This window comes from Coffea eugenioides, chromosome 7, assembly GCF_003713205.1.
Source record: "Coffea eugenioides isolate CCC68of chromosome 7, Ceug_1.0, whole genome shotgun sequence".
Taxonomy (NCBI): Eukaryota; Viridiplantae; Streptophyta; class Magnoliopsida; order Gentianales; family Rubiaceae; genus Coffea; species Coffea eugenioides.
The window spans coordinates 24591553-24613391 of record NC_040041.1 but is presented as its reverse complement, the minus strand read 5'-3'; positions in this window follow the sequence as shown (position 1 = coordinate 24613391).

The window sequence follows — 21839 nt, the reverse complement described above, 5'->3', positions numbered from 1 at the left end:
ACATTTGATCTCTGAATCATGACATCATCGAAAGGATCGAAATGCAATATTGTGAAATATATTTGATTACTGATTTTACTGGTTACTCACTGAGCTTCTAGCTCACCCCAAAAATATTTTATTCCCCTCCACAGGGCTCGTGGCGAAGGAAGACTTGTAGTACTTATTCACGTGACTGGATGGCTTATATGGAATTGTTTCCGCTTCGCTTTTGATATGTAATTATTGGAGACTTGGATGTATATTTGAGATTTATATTGTAATTCATTTGAGGACTGTAGTGAACGACTGAGTCCCGGCGAGAGTTGGGCAGGCGGCCCGCCGAACCCTTTGGTTCGCCTTAGGGGGAGGTGGGGCCGTCACAGTTGGTATCAGAGCTTAGGCTTCAGATCTCTGTAGCGTATCCTAGGCTTGAAGTTTAGGATGCCGGACTGTGGGTATGGTTTGACATATAAGTAAGTTCTTGTAGGACCGAAATCAGCCAAGTGGGTTTTGTTTGACTCCTAGTGCTTGCTTGGAATGCTTGAGTGACTTTTGAGGGATATCTTGACTTGATTGGTATAAGTGGGAATGTCGAGGACGACATTCTTTTAAGGAGGGGAGTTTGTGACGCCCCGAAAGAATGAGCGTGAGAAACCGAAAATTTTTATATATTTTCGCGACATTATTTTGTTTACTCGTTTATAATTTTGTGCCTTTCTTCAATATATTAATTTCGTATACATTCTTTTTTTAAGTAAATATAGTTTTTCAATCATTTCCTTGATACGAGTTAGTCAACGTTAATTTTGAAGAGTATTATGGACGTGGGACCCGCAAGTGCGGTAAATGCAATCTTTTTGACAACTTGGTGGAGTTTTGTGCTAAGTGATATTTTTCTACAAGGTGTTTAGAGATAATTATGGATTGGTATTAGAGAGACAAAAGGATAATTATAAGCCAAAAGAGATGCTAGGTGTCGCGTTTTCATTGGACCTTGGTTTTGACCACTATTCACCAACTTTACTAAATACCAAAAATTGACCAAAATGAGCTTCATTTTCCCTTGCTCTTGGCCGGCCATGGAGGAGAGAAAGAGAGAGAGAGTTTCTTCAATTTTCCTTCATTTCTAGCTTGAATCTTACAAACCTACCGGTTAAATTCCAAATTTCTCCACAAAAGTGAGTTGCTAAGCTAGTTTAAGGTGTTGAGTGGAGCCATTTGTGAAGAACAAGCTCTAGTTGTCATGTTTCTTGGAGTTGCAAAGGTGAGGTATTAAATATCTACCCTCTCATGCTAATAAGGATCAATTAAGGATTTCTAGTGGTAGAGCATGTCATTTTATGGATGATTTCATGACCTATGGGTGAGATTGATAGATTTTTCTTTTGTTCATGAATTTTTCTGATTTCATATTATTGTTATGGTGTGGCTATGTATGATGATTGGAAATGATCTAGAATGAAGCTAGAAGGTGGAAAAAGTGGTTAATTGCTGGAAATTTCTGTTTTGGAAGGAAAATTGGAAAACTAGGGTTTATGTTCCTACATTCTGGCCGATTTTGTAGCTCATAGTTAGAGGCCGAATTTGCCTTGGGTTAAAACATGAAAGTTGTAGATAATGATATTTTAGAGGTTCCTACAAAATTTCAGGTCAATCGGAGCAACGTAACTTGTGAAAAGACTGAATTACCCTTGCTGCCCTGGTTTTACCCGAATTTGGGAATTGCTTCTGTAATTGGTTATTTTGGTTGGGAATGCTTCCGAATTGGTTGTTGAGGTCTTCTGATGAAATGTAGCCTTGTATCGTAGGTTTCGGATGGCTTTGGAATTACTGGATTTGGACTTAGGTAGCCTGATTTATGATGTTTGCACCAGAATGCGATTTGTGAACCTGTTTTGCGGTTCTGGTGTAGTATATTGCATTCTTGACCTGGTTACGCTCGAAACTGGGCTGAGTGACCTTCTGTAATATTGTAGCCCTATCTCTTAGCTTCAAAACTGTGGGTCTTGTACCTTCATCCGATAATCGTAGTGCCATTGGTGCCAAAACCGTAAAATGATGTCAAAAACTATTTTTCTGGTTTTGAGCTTAACTTTCATTTCCGGACTTTTCCCTAGCTTGAATTGTACTTGTACTACTTGGAGCTTACTGAACGGCTATTGAATGAACTTATTTGTGTGACTTTGGAACTGCTGAGGAAATAATGAAGCCATGATGGCTGGAAAAGTAAGGAAATTAAGGGGATATGCTGTCCGATCCTTGAAAGCATTTGATGGCTTTGAGTTTGAGTTGAAGGGCTTGGACTTGAGCGAAGTCATGCTATTTGATGGCTAGTTTCGGAGCCGTGGAGGTGAGTAACCCCAAACTATTGTTAAAACTTCTTGTGAAATGTTTCTTGCATTATTTACTCGACTGCATCTCACGCGTGCTTGCATGTGAATTCATGATATGATTTTGGCTTCAATGAGTTCTTGGGGAGTCTTGTGCCGGACACCAACGTCTCCACCTCTGTTTACTTGGAGCAAATGGCTCCGGAGCTCAAAAAGGGGCTCCCTCTTACTGTTAATGTTACATGATCTATTTGAGCGTTGGGTGTTCAAGTGCTATGACTTCACTGGCTCACGAGAGCAATAAACGGACATTTGATCTCTGAATCATGACATCATCGAAAGGATCGAAATGCAATATTGTGAAATATATTTGATTACTGATTTTACTGGTTACTCACTGATTTCATATTATTGTTATGGTGTGGCTATGTATGATGATTGGAAATGATCTAGAATGAAGCTAGAAGGTGGAAAAAGTGGTTAATTGCTGGAAATTTCTGTTTTGGAAGGAAAATTGGAAAACTAGGGTTTATGTTCCTACATTATGCCCGGTTTTGTAACTGATAGTTAGAGGCCGAATTTGCCTTGGGTTAAAACATGACAGTTTTAGGGAATGATATTTTAGAGGCTCGTACAAAATTTCAGGTCCATCGGAGCAACATAGCTTGTGAAAAGACAGAATTATCCTTGCTGCCCTGGTTTTACCCGAATTTGGGAATTGCTTCTGTAATTGGTAATTTTGGTTTTGAATGCTTCCGAATTGGTTGTTGAGGTCTTCTGATGAAATGTAGCCTTGTATCTTAGCATTCGGATGGCTTTGGAATTACTGGATTTGGACTTAGGTAGCCTGATTTATGAGGTTTGTACCAGAATGCGATTTGTGAACCTGTTTTTACGGTTCTGGTGTAGTATATTGAATTCTTGACCTGGTTACGCTCGAAACTGGGCTGAGTGACCTTCTGTAATATTGTAGCCCTATAACTTAGCTTCAAAACGGTGGGTCTTTTACTTTCATCCGATAATCGTAGTGCCATTGGTGCCAAAATCGCAAAATGATGTCAAAACCTGTTTTTCTGGTTTTGAGCTTAACTTCATTTCCGGACTTTTCCCTAGCTTGAATTGTACTTGTACTACTTGGAGCTTACTGAACGGCTATTGAATGAACTTATTTGTGTGACTTTGGGACTGGCTGAGGAAATAATGAAGCCATGATGGCTGGAAAAGTAAGGAAATTAAGGGGATATGCTGTCCGATCCTTGAAAGCATTTGATGGCTTTGAGTTTGAGTTGAAGGGCTTGGACTTGAGCGAAGTCATGCTATTTGATGGCTAGTTTCGGAGCCGTGGAGGTGAGTAACCCCAAACTATTGTTAAAACTTCTTGTGAAATGTTTCTTGCATTATTTACTCGACTGCATCTCACGCGTGCTTGCATGTGAATTCATGATATGATTTTGGCTTCAATGAGTTCTTGGGGAGTCTTGTGCTAGACACCAACGTCTCCACCTCTGTTTACTTGGAGCAAATGGCTCCGGAGCTCAAAAAGGGGCTCCCTCTTACTGTTAATGTTACATGATCTATTTGAGCGTTGGGTGTTCAAGTGCTATGACTTCACTGGCTCACGAGAGCAATAAACGGACATTTGATCTCTGAATCATGACATCATCGAAAGGATCGAAATGCAATATTGTGAAATATATTTGATTACTGATTTTACTGGTTACTCACTGAGCTTCTAGCTCACCCCAAAAATATTTTATTCCCCTCCACAGGGCTCGTGGCGAAGGAAGACTTGTAGTACTTATTCACGTGACTGGATGGCTTATATGGAATTGTTTCCGCTTCGCTTTTGATATGTAATTATTGGAGACTTGGATGTATATTTGAGATTTATATTGTAATTCATTTGAGGACTGTAGTGAACGACTGAGTCCCGGCGAGAGTTGGGCAGGCGGCCCGCCGAACCCTTTGGTTCGCCTTAGGGGGAGGTGGGGCCGTCACAGTTGGTATCAGAGCTTAGGCTTCAGATCTCTGTAGCGTATCCTAGGCTTGAAGTTTAGGATGCCGGACTGTGGGTATGGTTTGACATATAAGTAAGTTCTTGTAGGACCGAAATCAGCCAAGTGGGTTTTGTTTGTTTGACTCCTAGTGCTTGCTTGGAATGCTTGAGTGACTTTTGAGGGATATCTTGACTTGATTGGTATAAGTGGGAATGTCGAGGACGACATTCTTTTAAGGAGGGGAGTTTGTGACGCCCCGAAAGAATGAGCGTGAGAAACCGAAAATTTTTATATATTTTCGCGACATTATTTTGTTTACTCGTTTATAATTTTGTGCCTTTCTTCAATATATTAATTTCGTATACATTCTTTTTTTAAGTAAATATAGTTTTTCAATCATTTCCTTGATACGAGTTAGTCAACGTTAATTTTGAAGAGTATTATGGACGTGGGACCCGCAAGTGCGGTAAATGCAATCTTTTTGACAACTTGGTGGAGTTTTGTGCTAAGTGATATTTTTCTACAAGGTGTTTAGAGATAATTATGGATTGGTATTAGAGAGACAAAAGGATAATTATAAGCCAAAAGAGATGCTAGGTGTCGCGTTTTCATTGGACCTTGGTTTTGACCACTATTCACCAACTTTACTAAATACCAAAAATTGACCAAAATGAGCTTCATTTTCCCTTGCTCTTGGCCGGCCATGGAGGAGAGAAAGAGAGAGAGAGTTTCTTCAATTTTCCTTCATTTCTAGCTTGAATCTTACAAACCTACCGGTTAAATTCCAAATTTCTCCACAAAAGTGAGTTGCTAAGCTAGTTTAAGGTGTTGAGTGGAGCCATTTGTGAAGAACAAGCTCTAGTTGTCATGTTTCTTGGAGTTGCAAAGGTGAGGTATTAAATATCTACCCTATCATGCCAATAAGGATCAATTAAGGATTTCTAGTGGTAGAGCATGTCATTTTATGGATGATTTCATGACCTATGGGTGAGATTGATAGATTTTCCTTTTGTTCATGAATTTTTCTGATTTCATATTATTGTTATGGTGTGGCTATGTATGATGATTGGAAATGATCTAGAATGAAGCTAGAAGGTGGAAAAAGTGGTTAATTGCTGGAAATTTCTGTTTTAGAAGCAAAATTGGAAAACTAGGGTTTATGTTCCTACATTTTGGCCGATTTTGTAGCTCATAGTTAGAGGCCGAATTTGCCTTGGGTTAAAACATGAAAGTTGTAGATAATGATATTTTAGAGGTTCCTACAAAATTTCATGTCAATCGGAGCAACGTAACTTGTGAAAAGACTGAATTACCCTTGCTGCCCTGGTTTTACCCGAATTTGGGGATTGCTTCTGTAATTGGTTATTTTGGTTGGGAATGCTTCCGAATTGGTTGTTGAGGTCTTCTGATGAAATGTAGCCTTGTATCGTAGGTTTCGGATGGCTTTGGAATTACTGGATTTGGACTTAGGTAGCCTGATTTATGATGTTTGCACCAGAATGCGATTTGTGAACCTGTTTTTACGGTTCTGGTGTAGTATATTGCATTCTTGACCTGGTTACGCTCGAAACTGGGCTGAGTGACCTTCTGTAATATTGTAGCCCTATCGCTTAGCTTCAAAACTGTGGGTCTTGTACCTTCATCTGATAATCGTAGTGCCATTGGTGCCAAAATCGCAAAATGATGTCAAAAACTGTTTTTCTGGTTTTGAGCTTAACTTCATTTCCGGACTTTTCCCTAGGTTGAATTGTACTTGTACTACTTGGAGCTTACTGAACGGCTATTGAATGAACTTATTTGTGTGACTTTGGGACTGGCTGAGGAAATAATGAAGCCATGATGGCTGGAAAAGTAAGGAAATTAAGGGGATATGCTGTCCGATCCTTGAAAGCATTTGATGGCTTTGAGTTTGAGTTGAAGGGCTTGGACTTGAGCGAAGTCATGCTATTTGATGGCTAGTTTCGGAGCCGTGGAGGTGAGTAACCCCAAACTATTGTTAAAACTTCTTGTGAAATGTTTCTTGCATTATTTACTCGACTGCATCTCACGCGTGCTTGCATGTGAATTCATGATATGATTTGGGCTTCAATGAGTTCTTGGGGAGTCTTGTGCTAGACACCAACGTCTCCACCTCTGTTTACTTGGAGCAAATGGCTCCGGAGCTAAAAAAGGGGCTCCCTCTTACTGTTAATGTTACATGATCTATTTGAGCGTTGGGTGTTCAAGTGCTATGACTTCACTGGCTCACGAGAGCAATAAACGGACATTTGATCTCTGAATCATGACATCATCGAAAGGATCGAAATGCAATATTGTGAAATATATTTGATTACTGATTTTACTGGTTACTCACTGAGCTTCTAGCTCACCCCAAAAATATTTTATTCCCCTCCACAGGGCTCGTGGCGAAGGAAGACTTGTAGTACTTATTCACGTGACTGGATGGCTTATATGGAATTGTTTCCGCTTCGCTTTTGATATGTAATTATTGGAGACTTGGATGTATATTTGAGATTTATATTGTAATTCATTTGAGGACTGTAGTGAACGACTGAGTCCCGGCGAGAGTTGGGCAGGCGGCCCGCCGAACCCTTTGGTTCGCCTTAGGGGGAGGTGGGGCCGTCACAGTTGGTATCAGAGCTTAGGCTTCAGATCTCTGTAGCGTATCCTAGGCTTGAAGTTTAGGATGCCGGACTGTGGGTATGGTTTGACATATAAGTAAGTTCTTGTAGGACCGAAATCAGCCAAGTGGGTTTTGTTTGTTTGACTCCTAGTGCTTGCTTGGAATGCTTGAGTGACTTTTGAGGGATATCTTGACTTGATTGGTATAAGTGGGAATGTCGAGGACGACATTCTTTTAAGGAGGGGAGTTTGTGACGCCCCGAAAGAATGAGCGTGAGAAACCGAAAATTTTTATATATTTTCGCGACATTATTTTGTTTACTCGTTTATAATTTTGTGCCTTTCTTCAATATATTAATTTCGTATACATTCTTTTTTTAAGTAAATATAGTTTTTCAATCATTTCCTTGATACGAGTTAGTCAACGTTAATTTTGAAGAGTATTATGGACGTGGGACCCGCAAGTGCGGTAAATGCAATCTTTTTGACAACTTGGTGGAGTTTTGTGCTAAGTGATATTTTTCTACAAGGTGTTTAGAGATAATTATGGATTGGTATTAGAGAGACAAAAGGATAATTATAAGCCAAAAGAGATGCTAGGTGTCGCGTTTTCATTGGACCTTGGTTTTGACCACTATTCACCAACTTTACTAAATACCAAAAATTGACCAAAATGAGCTTCATTTTCCCTTGCTCTTGGCCGGCCATGGAGGAGAGAAAGAGAGAGAGAGTTTCTTCAATTTTCCTTCATTTCTAGCTTGAATCTTACAAACCTACCGGTTAAATTCCAAATTTCTCCACAAAAGTGAGTTGCTAAGCTAGTTTAAGGTGTTGAGTGGAGCCATTTGTGAAGAACAAGCTCTAGTTGTCTTGTTTCTTGGAGTTGCAAAGGTGAGGTATTAAATATCTACCCTCTCATGCTAATAAGGATCAATTAAGGATTTCTAGTGGTAGAGCATGTCATTTTATGGATGATTTCATGACCTATGGGTGAGATTGATGGATTTTTCTTTTGTTCATGAATTTTTCTGATTTCATATGATTGTTATGGTGTGGCTATGTATGATGATTGGAAATGATCTAGAATGAAGCTAGAAGGTGGAAAAAGTGGTTAATTGCTGGAAATTTCTGTTTTGGAAGGAAAATTGGAAAACTAGGGTTTATGTTCCTACATTCTGCCCGATTTTGTAGCTCATATTTAGAGGCCTAATTTGTGAGAACCCGTATTGCCCTAATACTTTTCCTAGGGTTTTTCCCCTTAAATTTCATGTTTTCTGTATTTTCTGGCCTAGGAATATTTTCTTGGTGGCTTTTATGAGCAATTATGGTTTTTAGATGATTTTTCTAGTATTGGAGAATTTTTAGAAAATTAAGCATATATATTGGACGTGGGACCCACTAGTGCGAAAAGTTCGGAAAAATTCGGCCAATAAGGTTAAGTTTCGGTTACTGTGAAAGATTTATCGGGTGTTAAGAGATAAGTAGTGTGTGTGAAGTGATTGATGTGAGATAAAAAAAGAAAGATAAGAATGCATTTAAGAAGGTGACATGTGTCGTCGTCTCATTAGTTGGATTTTAAGAAACACTATTCACTTTCTTGACTTTTTTTTTGACCAAAGGAATAAATATCAAAAAAATTCACAAAATTCACCATTTTCTTCCTTGTGTTGGCCGGCTCTCTCTCTCTCAAAGAAGAAGAAATTTTCCCAACTTTCAAGCTTCCATATCACTCAATCTTCCACAAACAAGAGTTTAGGTTTGATTTCATTCCATAAAATCCTTTCTTTTGGTGATAGTGAGTGCTCTAGTGAAGTTTGTTTGAAGCTCTAAGGTGGCCATCATCCCTCTCTCTCTTGTTACTTGGTAAGTGATGCTTGAACCCCCCTATTACACCTAATGATGGTTATATTATGCTTAGAAGTGGCTAAAGTGTTGGATTATATGATTTATTTCTTGGTTTGGCTTGATTTGGTGAAGTTTTCCATTTTATGATGAATTTTCTGGTTTCATATGATCTTGATGGTTGGTAATAAGGGGCTTTGACTCTAGTAGGTGTGAATTGATGAGAAATGCAATCAATTTTGGATTTGGAATGAAATGTGAAAAGTTAGGGTTCATGAACCCCTATTCTGTCCGAAATTTTAGGTCATAGCTAGAGGCCGAATTGGACTTTTCTCAAAACATGAAAATTGTAGGTATTGATGAGTTTGATGTGCCTGCAAAATTTCAGGGCATTTGGAGTAGTATAGAGAGAGTTATGCCATTTTTACTGTTGCTGTTTTTGGTGAACAGAATGTCCGAACTGCGATAGTAATCGATTGTTTTGACTGGAATTGGTTTGGATTTTGAAGTTGGTGTCTTCTGAGGAAATGTAGCTGGGTGTCTTAGCTAACTTATGCCTTTGGCATTTCGGCATTTGGACCTGTGTAGGCTGAGATTGACGTATTACAGTTTTGTGTGTTTTGCAAACCTGTTTTGGTAATTCTGGTTTGGTATTTGGCACTTTTGACCTAGTTGTGCTAGGATTTGGACTGAGAGGCCTTCTACATTGTTGTATCTCTGTTTCTTGGCTTCGAAATGGTGGGTCTTACACCCCCATCCGACATTTGTAGTGAGAGTTGTGCCATTACCGCATTATGAGGTCAAATCCGGTTTTCTTATCAAGGCTTAGGTTAAAGCCCTTTCTTAATTTCTGGTTTGCTTTCATGCTTGTATATGTTTATAAAACCCTATTGGGGTTGTGAATTGGTGTTGTTTATGGCTCGGTATGGTTTCTTGTTTTATGATATTGTGAGCCTATGGAACGGCTCTTGACATGAAATACTTATATGTGTGTTGTTGGGTTGTGATTGAAGAAAAATAATGAAGCCTTATGGCTGGAAAATTTGGTAAACACAAAGGGCATGCTGCCCGAATTTTTACTCGAGATTTAGAAAACTATATTCTCGACTTGAGTAAAGGTTAAGTATTTAACACTTGAATTTCCATGCATGAAACCCTATTGGGCGATAATTGGTTTGACTTTATGACTCGTTATCGAGTCTTATGGTATTTGTTTACATGTTCTAGGGCGTGACGATAGCTCACGACGTCTTGGTGATCGTGGTGCATGAAATACCACTTTCTTGCTTAGTGAGTATACTACTCACTTACTTGTTATAATGTGGCTTTGTGCTATGTGTATTGATGCCTTGAAGGCTTAATTGGTTATTGGAAATGATTGAGGTGAGGGTGTACTTGACCGCCCTCACCCCTTGTGATTCCATGCATGGCTAGTGCTTGCATTACTGAATTACTGCACTTGATATATGAAATACTGAATTCCCTTCATGGAAACTGATTTGGTATCATTTGGGCGAATGTCCAATGGCTTTACTGTATCACTGAGCTCAACCCCGTTTGGTAGTCAATTGGATCGAGCCGGCGAGGGCTTGGTCGTGAAAATTGTCATGCCACGGGGACTGTACTGTGGAATCTTGTGGTAATGAGACCTTTGGTTCCGGTATACTCGAGTATTACCAAAATGACTGAATGGAGTGCGGGCCCGGTTGGGGTATGATAGTTGGACGGTTGGATGTAAGTGATGTCTACGGATGGTTACTTTTCATTGACGGAGGGTCAATGAGGTTGGATCAAGATTGCAAGCGTGGAAATGGGCTCTTGAGAGCCGACCGTATCCTTTTCCGTTTTGTTTTACTGCTTATTTGTGCACTTTAAATGAAAGTTCATCCTTATGTGACTTTGGTTGCTTATGTAGTAGTATACCACTGGGCTTTAGCTCATTCCGTGTTATTTGTTTTCCTTACAGGGATATAATTACTTTTGAGAATGGATTGGATAGTCACTTGCCAAGTTGAGCTTGTAAATGTCTTTTGTATAGCTCTTGAAATGAAGCCTTAATGTGTAACGGGTTCATTTCCTTTTGAGAGGCAAACTGAATATGTACTTCCTTAATGAATGTCTGTGGCATGCCACTATGGTTGTAAATGTTGGATTTCAATGTGTATATGTTAAATTGATGTTTGGATTCTTCTATCCAGGCCACTATTCAGTTTTCCATTTTTTTTATTTTGCTATTTTGATACTTATGGCTTGTCCGAGCGCACTTTTGTTTTCCCGAAACGTATTCGAACGTGTGTAACTGTACCGTAGTCCTGGCGAGAGCTGGGCAGGCAGTCTGCTAACCCCTTTGGTTCGCCTTAGGGGAAGGTGGGGCTGTTACATAATTGGCCTTGGGTTAAAACATAAAAGTTGTATACAATGATATTTTATAGGTGCCTACAAAATTTCAGGTTAATCGGAGCAACGTAGCTTGTGAAACGACTGAATTACCCTTGCTGCCCTGGTTTTACCCGAATTTGGGAATTGCTTCTGTAATTGGTTATTTTGGTTGGGAATGCTTCCGAATTGGTTGTTTAGGTCTTCTGATGAAATGTAGCCTTGTATCTTAGCTTTCGGATGGCTCTGAAATTACTGGATTTGGACTTAGGTAGCCTGATTTATGATGTTTGTACCAGAATGCGATTTGTGAACCTGTTTTTGCGGTTCTGGTGTAGTATATTGCATTCTTGACCTGGTTACACTCGAAACTGGGCTGAGTAACCTTCTGTAATATTGTAGCCCTATCTCTTAGCTTCAAAACGGTGGGTCTTTCACCTTCATCCGATAATCGTAGTGCCATTGGTGCCAAAACCGCAAAATGATGTCAAAAACTATTTTTCTGGTTTTGAGCTTAACTTTCATTTCCGGACTTTTCCCTAACTTGAATTGTACTTGTACTACTTGGAGCTTACTGAACGGCTATTGAATGAACTTATTTGTGTGTGTAAGTCCCAAAGACAACCAAGAGGGGGGGTGAATTGGGTTGATTAAAATCTTAACCAAATTTACGCACTTTTTCTTTAATAAAAATTTACCTTCTTTTCTAGTAAAGATCAACCAAGTAGATTAGAAGACAATAGCAATATTGATCAGAAAGACAAGTATATATAAGCAATGAGAATTTTATTAAACAAAAAGTAAAATAGGAAATGAAACCGATTGTCTACCAAGCTTTCCTCAAACTTGAAGACCAATCACAAGGTTGAGCAACTTCTCTTTGATGAAATATGATCAACTAGATGTACAATAGAGGGAGCACTTCCTCCTTGCCCTAAGCCTCACTTAGTCAAGCTAAGAATTTTTACAAACACTCAGATAACCCTCAACAAAGCTACACTAATGAAACTTTCAACCACAAGAGAAAAGCTCACCAGAAGTTCACACCACTTAGAGAACAAATCTAACTTTGAAGACTATTTTCTAGCTAAAATATCTCTTCAGAGTCCCTATCTGCTTCAGAGTCGTTTGTATTTGAAGGGAACCAAAAGTGGGCTTCATTAATGCTTCCAACGGATAGAAGGCATATGAAGAGTCAGCTAGCCGTTGGGGCTGTCGGACGTCCGACGGTTTAGTCATCGTCCGAACCCATCGTCCGAAAAACAGTCAAGTTGTTGTTCGGACGTCCGATGGAATTTTATCGTCCGAGCTTCAGTGTCCGAACGTCGTCCAGAGAGCTATCAACTCTTCATGGAATTTTTAGGACGTCCGATGAGTTTGATGTGCGTCCGAAGCATGCGTCCGATCCTTCAGGACGTCCGATGCTTCCTAGCGAGCGTCCGACAGAGTCTTGGCAGAGAGTCATCAAAACTATGTGGAATTTTTAGGACGTCCGACACGATCGATGTGCGTCCGACAGAAACTCCTTCCTGATGTTCTTCATCCTTTCGGACGTCCGACAGATTCCATTGGACGTCCGACATGGGTGTCCTGTTTTTGCTTCTCCTTTTGGTTGATTTTCATTTCATGACATATTCGTACCTGATTCTTTGATAGGCAAAAAATACTTATATTTGAAGAGAGTTAGATAAATATTTCAAAGACCTTTGTGATCATCAAAACCAAGAATAACATTCTCCCCCTTTTTGATGATGACAAAACAAAGGTTTGAAATGAGATTTGATGATTGCAATAAAAACTCCCCATTTCTTAATAGATAAGAACTCCCCCTTACTTAGTGAATCATAAAAATTTTGAAAAAGCTCCCCCTCACTTGGCTGCCCATCCGAAAATAATTTTCCAAAAATATGACAATTAAGCATATCAGCCAATCCAAATTTAAACAATCAATCCAACATATCCAACATCACCAATCATCAATCATCAATCAATACCAATCATCAATCATCAAACAATCCAGTCCTCTCCCCCTTTTTGTCATCACAAAAGGGCAACCAATCACATCAACACATCCACAAACACATTCATCAATGAAAACCAAATTCATTGCACCAAAATACTTAAACATCCATAAACACAGTCATCATTCAAAATACTTAACATAAACATACAGTACCAACAAGAAAAACATTAAAAGAAGGTTACAAATGTTGACCATTACAAACACATAAAATAGACAAACAGAATGCAAATGTCCTAAGTAGTGAACTATGTGGATCCAGGAGTTCTTCGAGAGAGCTGATATTGGGAGAGGTCCTCCTCTTCAGTTTCTTCATCAGCTTCAGCATCCACTTCAACTGGTTCCTTGCCTTTATCTGCTGTGGAAGGACCATGAGGAGTCACAGGAGTTGATGAACCAGGGTCTGGAATTGATGAGTTTGGATCAGTGGGGTGTGGCTCTTTGTCATGGGACACTTCCTCAACCACAGATGGGGAAAAGAGAAGGTTCTTTTTGTCTAGAAAGGCAGTTTGTTGCTCAGAGGACATGGTGAGCATTAGGCCATGTTCTAGAAGAAGAACATGCTGTTTGAGTTCATGAAGAAGCTCAATCACTCCATCATTGGAGGAGGAAGATGCCTTAGTGGCAGATTTCCTAGGATGAATGGGAGTGAGTGGAATAGATGAAGGATCATGTGCAGCCTTAGACCTACGTTCACTGGACGATGCCTCTTTATAAGACCACATATTATCTTTAAAAATAAGATTTTTCCTTTCAAAGTATCCTTTGGTAAAGGCATAAGAAGATGCTTCTTTGGGACAAACACCTAAAATTGAAACTTTGAAAAACTCAAAAATCTTTTGAAGAAACTTTCCATAGGATAGTTTTCTGCGAGAGTCAGTGGTATAGCGAAGTAAAAACTTGCACATGACAAAACCAAAATCAATCCGAATTTTTTCTCGAAAACAATAAAAGAGGTACAACTCCATTTTGTTTGCATCAGTTCTATGGCCATCAGTAGGCACAAGCAGGTTTGAAATGATAGAAAAAGCAATTAAATTCACAGGGGCAAGATCATTCAGTTTAGCATCAGCAGGGGAGGAAAAACTTCTTTTAAAATAGGTCAACATTTTAGCCCCATCAAAATGATTATCAGCATTAGGGTGCTCTTCATAGGAAAAGAAATTTGCAATTTTATCCTTGCACCCACGTTCAATGGTAGTATTTAAAATGGAATTCACAATTTCAGAGTCAAAGATTAAGTCTACCCCATTAACCCTGGAAAAGATTTCAGTTTGGTCAGACCCTTTCCTAAGATTAGCAAAAAATTGATGCAGCATTTCAGGATAGTAAACATTTGGCATAGAAATGATATGCGACCATTTCTGAAAAGCAAACAACTTCAGAATGGTTTCTAAACCTATGAGACGAAATTCAGAAGGGTTTACAGTGCGTTGAGGGATGACACCTTTCTGGGATATCAAGGAGTGTTTGTCTCTTGCTGTATCATCAAAGAATGTAGGGAGTGGGGCTGATTTTGGAGGCGGTTGAGCAGAGGTTCCCTGTCCAGATTCAGGCTGAGAGGTGGGTTGTGGAGTAGGCCGTGACATTTGACCCTTTATGGCTCCTCTCTTGAAGCGTTTGGATGAACGTTTGACCGTAGGAAGATCCTCATCCTCATCCCTGAGTGGATGCTTGCATCCGGCAGTAACCTTTCCTCCTCTCAGATTCACCATTGTGTGAAATGTGTGGAATGAAGAATGCAAATGATGCACACAGTGGTAGGGAAGTGATTTGCACAGAAATTTTGGGACAAAAAGGCCTTAAACAAGATTTGGCAGAGCGGTTATGAGAAAGTAGGGTTTTGAAGGAAATTTGGGAATTTGTGAAATGTTATGCGATTCGGGGAAATGATCAGGAGAGATGAATCGCAATCAGTCAGAAAAAGTTTTGTTTGAGTCAATTTGAGAATGAGAGCTTCAAAATGGTACGAATTTGAGAGTGAGGGAAGAGAGAGTTTTCGTCCGAGAGGAAATAGAATAGGAAAAGTCTGAAGCAAGTGAGAAAGAAAGTTATTAAAAAAATTGATCCGTTGCACTGTCGGACGGCCGAACGACGTTGTGCGTCCGACAGCTGCGTCCGAACAGGCGCAATCTGGAAAATGGCTGAAGAACATCATCGGACGTCCGTTCATCTTCTTTCGGACGTCCGAAGACCCAAAAATTAAGATGATTTTTGGATTATTCCTAATTTTGATCTTAGATGAATGAACTGATCGAATGGCAAAGCTTTTGTAAAAATATCCGCAAATTGATCTTTAGAACAAACATAATTTACACATATTTCACCTTTTTGAACAAGATCACGAATAAAGTGATGCTTTATATCTATGTACTTTGTCCTAGAATGATGAATAGGATTTTTGGTCAAATTTATAGCACTAGTATTATCACATAATACAGGCATGCAGTCATACAACAATCCAAAATCATTCAAGGTGTGCTTCATCCATAAAAGTTGAGCACAACATGCACTAGCGGCAATATATTCCGCTTCGGTTGTAGACAAAGAGATTGCACATTGTTTCTTGCTAAACCAAGAGACTAAGCAATTTCCAAGAAAATGACAAGTTCCACTAGTACTCTTTCTATCCACACGACAACCTCCAAAATCAGCATCTGAATAACCATACAGTGCAAACTCATTAGATCTAGCATACCAAAGACCATAGTCTAATGTACCTTTCAAATACCTAAAAATCCTTTTTACAGCATTCAAATGTGATTCTTTTGGACAAGATTGAAATCTAGCACACAAGCAAACAGCAAACATAATATCAGGTCTACTTGCGGTTAAATAGAGTAGGCTTTCGATCATACCTCTATAATGCTTTTCATCCACATGATTACCTTCTTCATCTTTGTCAAGCTTTGTAGAAGTGCACATTGGAGTTCCAACTTGCTTTGAGTCCTCCATGCCAAACCTTTTCAGCAATTCCTTGGTATATTTTGCTTGATTTATAAAAATTCCCTCAAGAGCTTGATGTATTTTAAGTCCAAGGAAGAAATTTAATTCTCCCATCATACTCATTTCAAATTCACTTTGCATAGTGGTGGAAAACTCCTTACATAGATACTCATTAGTAGCACAAAAAATAATATCATCAACATATATTTGCACAATAAGAAGGTCATTCAACACTTGCTTAGTAAAAAGTGTGGTGTCCACAACACCCCTTTTGAAACCATTTTCAATCAAAAAACCACTTAGTCTTTCATACCAAGCTCTTGGAGTCTGTTTTAGACCATATAAAGCTTTAGATAGTTTAAACACATGACTTGGAAATTTTGTATTTTCAAAACCGGGGGGTTGATCCACATATACTTCTTGATCAATAAAACCATTTAAAAAAGCACTTTTAACATCCATTTGAAACAATTTGAAGCCTTTAAAGCATGCAAAAGCAAGAAGCATTCTAATAGATTCTAATCTAGCTACAGGAGCAAATGTTTCATCAAAATCAATTCCTTCTTCTTGTGCATATCCTTTAGCAACTAATCTGGCTTTATTTCTTACAACAACACCTTTATCATCCAACTTATTTCTAAAAATCCACTTTGTGCCAATGATAGGTTGATTTTGAGGTCTATTAACAAGTGTCCAAACTTCATTTCTCTCAAATTGATTAAGTTCCTCTTGCATTGCCAAAATCCAGTTTTCATCCTTTAAAGCATCATTGATATTTTCGGGTTCAAAAAGAGAAACTAAAGCAAAATTGTCAATCAATTTTCTAGATGAGGAACGAGTGTTTACCTTCTCGGATGGATCACCAATTATAAGCTCTTTTGGATGATTTTGGCTGAATTTCCAAGCCTTGGGAAGATCTTTGAGTGGATCATCATTTTTGTCTTCATCTTCCTCTTCTTGATCATTATGAACATCATTTTTGGCTGAATTTCCAAGCCTTGGGAAGATCTTTGAGTGGATCATCATTTTTGTCTTCATCTTCCTCTTCTTGATCATTATGAACTTCATTTTCCATTTCAGTTGCTGCTGGTTTAGAGCTTCCTTCATTTCCAATTGATAGCTTTTCCATTCCTTCTCGAACACCTACATCATCATCCTCACACGAACTTTTGGAATTATCATCATTTGTTTCATCAAATGTTATATGTATAGCTTCTTCAATCACAAGAGTCCTTCTATTAAAAACTCTATATCCTCTTTTATTCTCACAATACCCCAAAAATATTCCTTCATCAGATTTTTTATCAAACTTACCAAGATGTTCCTTTAGATTCAAAATAAAGCATTTACAACCAAATACTTTGAAATAACCAACCGTAGGTTTCTTATCAAAAATCAGCTCATAAGGAGTTTTCTTTAAAATAGGTCTCAAGAGTATTCTATTCATCACATAACATGCAGTGTTTACCGCTTCAGCCCAAAGATATTTAGGCAACCTACATTCATTCAACATAGTTCTAGCAGCCTCTTGAAGAGTCCTGTTTTTCCTTTCTACAACACCATTTTGCTGTGGAGTTCTTGCAATAGAGAACTCATGTGTTATACCATTATGATCACAAAATTCTGGAAAACCACAATACTTGAATTCCGTCCCATTATCACTTCTAATCCTAACAATTTTTAACCCAAGCAGATTTTGCACTTTAGCAAACAATGAAGTAAAATTCTTGAAGGCATCATCTTTATGAGCAAGAAATATCACCCAAGTGTATCTAGAATAATCATCAACAATTACAAAACAATATCTTTTACCTCCCAAGCTAGAAATTTGAGTGGGACCAAATAAATCAAGATGCAAGAGTTCCAAAGGTTTAGAAGTAGATACACACATCTTAGGTTTAAAGGAATTTTTTGTTTGCTTCCCAAATTGACATGCATCACATATTTTGTCCTTATCAAAACTGATTTTTGGCAAGCCTCTAACCAACTCCTTTTTCGAAATTTCCTTTAGTAAATCCATGTTAAAATGACAAAGTCTTCTATGCCACAACCAAGGATCTTCATTTGAAGCTTTAAGACATTTTAAACTAGAAGAATCAATTTTATCAAGAACCACAATATATATGTCGTTGAACCTCTTACCTTTGAACACAATATTATATTTGGAATCAAGCACAATGCATTCATGTTTTTTAAACAACACTTTCAAGTCTTTATCACACAATTGACTAACACTAAGCAAGTTATAACTTAAGTTATCAACTAAGAGCACATTATGGACAAAAGTATCACCATCCTTACCAACATCACCTATTCCAATTGTCTTAGCTTTCACATCATCACCAAATGTCACTTTTCCACTTGACTTTGATTTCAGCTTTATGAACAAAGAGGGATCACCGGTCATATGCCTTGAGCAACCGCTATCAATAAACCATTTGGACTTGTTTGAGCATTTTTCCTGAAAAGAGAAAGTGTTTGGTACCCATTTTAATTTTTGGGTCCACAATAGTTAGCATTGTATCTAACTAACCACATGCATTTCATCCCTTTGTTCAGATTTCTTTTCACATAGCAATCACCTTTCAAATGCCCTCTTTGACAACAAAAACCACACATAATGGGAGAGTCCTTAACATGTACTGGTTTGACATATCTCAATCCACCTCTTCTATATGTTGTGAAACCATGTGCATTTTTGTTGTGTGCAAATGTTCTTTGAAAAGTAGTAGGATGTGTAGATGACATGTTCCTTTTGATAAACTCCTGCTTTCTTGCTTTCAAAGTCTCATCCAAGTTGTCCATTCTTCTTTTCAAATCACCATGTCTTTCCTTCAGAATTTCACAAATATTTGTCTTTCTATCAAGCTCATTTTGAACATTACATCCGGCTCTTACAAGACTTTCATTGTCAGTCTTTAGTTGTTTATTTTGTTGAAAAAGACTTGCATTTTCTTGAATGAGAAAAGCCATTTTCTGTTTTAACTGCTTGTTTTTATCATAAGATTCCTTCAAGGCATTATGCAGTTTTTCAACAAAGGATTCAAGATCATCATCTTCATCATCATCACTTTCAGATTGAGAGTGTGTGGAAGTTACCTCATTATTTCCAATAGCCATGAAGGCCATTTGAGCTGATTCTTCTTCTTCTTCTACTTCCCCTTCGGAGTTGCATTCATTCCAAGTAATCTGAAAGTTGTTGAATCTTGGCTTCCGATCAGCTTTTCCATCTTTCATCTTCTTCATGGGGCATTCGTTTGCATAGTGTCCAAGCTGTCCACATTCGAAGCATTTGTCCAACTGTTTCTTGTTGAAATCCTGTTTTCCTTTGTACTTTGCGATAGATGGCTGATTCTGGAATTGATTGCTAGGTCCTCCCCTTCTAAACTTTCTTTTATTCAAGATTCTCTTGAAGCCTCTGGTGATGAGAGCAAGATCATTATCATCACCATCCGAGTCTTCATCATCCAAGTGAGCTGTATCATCTTCACCTTGAGTAGTCTTTAGAGCAATGTTTCTCTTTGCTCTGGCTTCCTCTTCCTCCTGCACTTTAGATTTCAGTTTCAACTCATAAGAGGTTAGTGAGTTAATGATAGATTCAATAGGCACAGAACTTAAATCCTTAGCCTCCTCTATTGCAGTCACTTTATTTTCCCATTCTTTGCCCAACGCATTGAGAATTTTCCTGTTCTTCTCTCCCAAGGTGTACTCTTTGCCCAACACCTCAAGATCTTTGATCAAGTCAGTGAACCTACAATACATTTTGTCAATATCCTCAAGAGGTTCAATTCTAAATGATTCATATTTTGTGACCAAGATAGCCTTTTTCTGTTCTTTAACGTTGTCACCACCCTCATGGATTTCTCTTAGTTTATCCCACATTTCTTTGGCCGATTTGCAGCCTTTTACTCTAATTGATTCATTTGAATCTAGGGCACTATAAAGAACATTCATGGCCTTGGCATTCAATGTGAGGTTAGTCCTATCTTGAGCATTCATTTCAGCTCTCATTTTTGGCCAAAGCAACCCTGTATCTGCATCAAGAAAGTTAGCTTCATGCGGTCCTTCACTCACAATAAACCATAGTTCAATATCAATAGATTGCAAAAAGATAATCATCCGTTCTTTCCAGCTAACATAGTTGGAGCCACTGAACATGGGAGGCCTCGTAACAGATTGCCCCTCAACAAACATAGCATGACATGTTGTCATCTTTACTCCAAGCCGTTAGAGCTTAATCTCAAGGAGACCAAGCTCTGATACCAATTGTAAGTCCCAAATACAACCAAGAGGGGGGGTGAATTGGGTTGATTAAAATCTTAACCAAATTTATGTACTTTTTCTTTAATAAAAATTTACCTTCTTTTCTAGTAAAGATCGACCAAGTAGATTAGAAGACAATAGCAATATTGATCAGAAAAACAAGTATAGATAAGCAATGAGAATTTTATTAAACAAAAAGTAAAATAGGAAATCAAACCAATTGTCTACCAAGCTTTCCTCAAACTTGAAGACCAATCACAAGGTTGAGCAACTTCTCTTTGATGAAAGATGATCAACTAGATGTACAATGGAGGGAGCACTTCCTCCTTGCCCTAAGCCTCACTTAGTCAAGCTAAGAAGTTTTACAAACACTCAGATAACCCTCAACAAAGCTACACTAAAGAAACTTTCAACCACAAGAGAAAAGCTCACCAGAAGTTCACACCACTTAAAGAACAAATCTAACTTTGGAGACTATTTTCTAGCTAAAATATCTCTTGAGATCTTGTAGACCAAGTGTGCAAAAGCGCCTATCTGACTTAGAGTCGTTTGTATTTGAAGGGAACCAAAAATGGGCTTCATTAATACATCCAACGGATAGAAGGCATATGAAGAGTCAGCTAGCCGTTGGGGCTGTCGGACGTCCGATGGCGTATTCATCGTCCGAACCCATCGTCCGAAAAACAGTCAAGTTGTTGTTCGGACGTCCGATGGAATTTTATCGTCCGAGCTTCAGTGTCCGAACGTCGTCCAGAGAGTTATCAAATCTTCGAAGAATTTTTAGGACGTCCGATGATATCGATGTTCGTCCGAAGCTGCGTCCGATCCTTTAGGACGTCCGATGATTCCTTGCGAGCGTCCGACAGAGTCTTGGCAGAGAGTCATCAAAACTTTGTGGAATTTTTAGGACGTCCGACATGATCGATGTGCGTCCGACAGAGACTCCTTCCTGATGTTCTTCATCCCTTCGGACGTCCGACAGTTTCCTTTCGGACGTCCGACATGAGTGTCCTGTTTTTGCTTCTTCTTTTGGTTGATTTGCAATTCATGACATTTTAGTACCTGATTCTTTGATAGGCAAAAACACTTATATTTGAAGAAAGGTTAGATAGACATTTCAAAGAACTTTTGTGATCATCAAAACCAAGAATAACAATAATATCTAGATGCAAGACCCTAAGAAAGCGGTAACACATAGCACATAGGCATGCAAACCACACAAACAAGAAATAAAGCGAATATAAACCCTAACTATTACATTTGAGGGGGGCCTACTACAATCTAAAGGGGGAAATGAAATAAAATAATTAAAATAAATACCTAACTATTACAACTTGGCATTTAAATGCCTTCCAAATAATTGATTAGAATAAACGCCCAAAATTAAAGCAAATGAAATAACTAAAGAAATAAATAAATGAAAAATAAAATATTCAAAGTCATGCAATGACACACATAAAA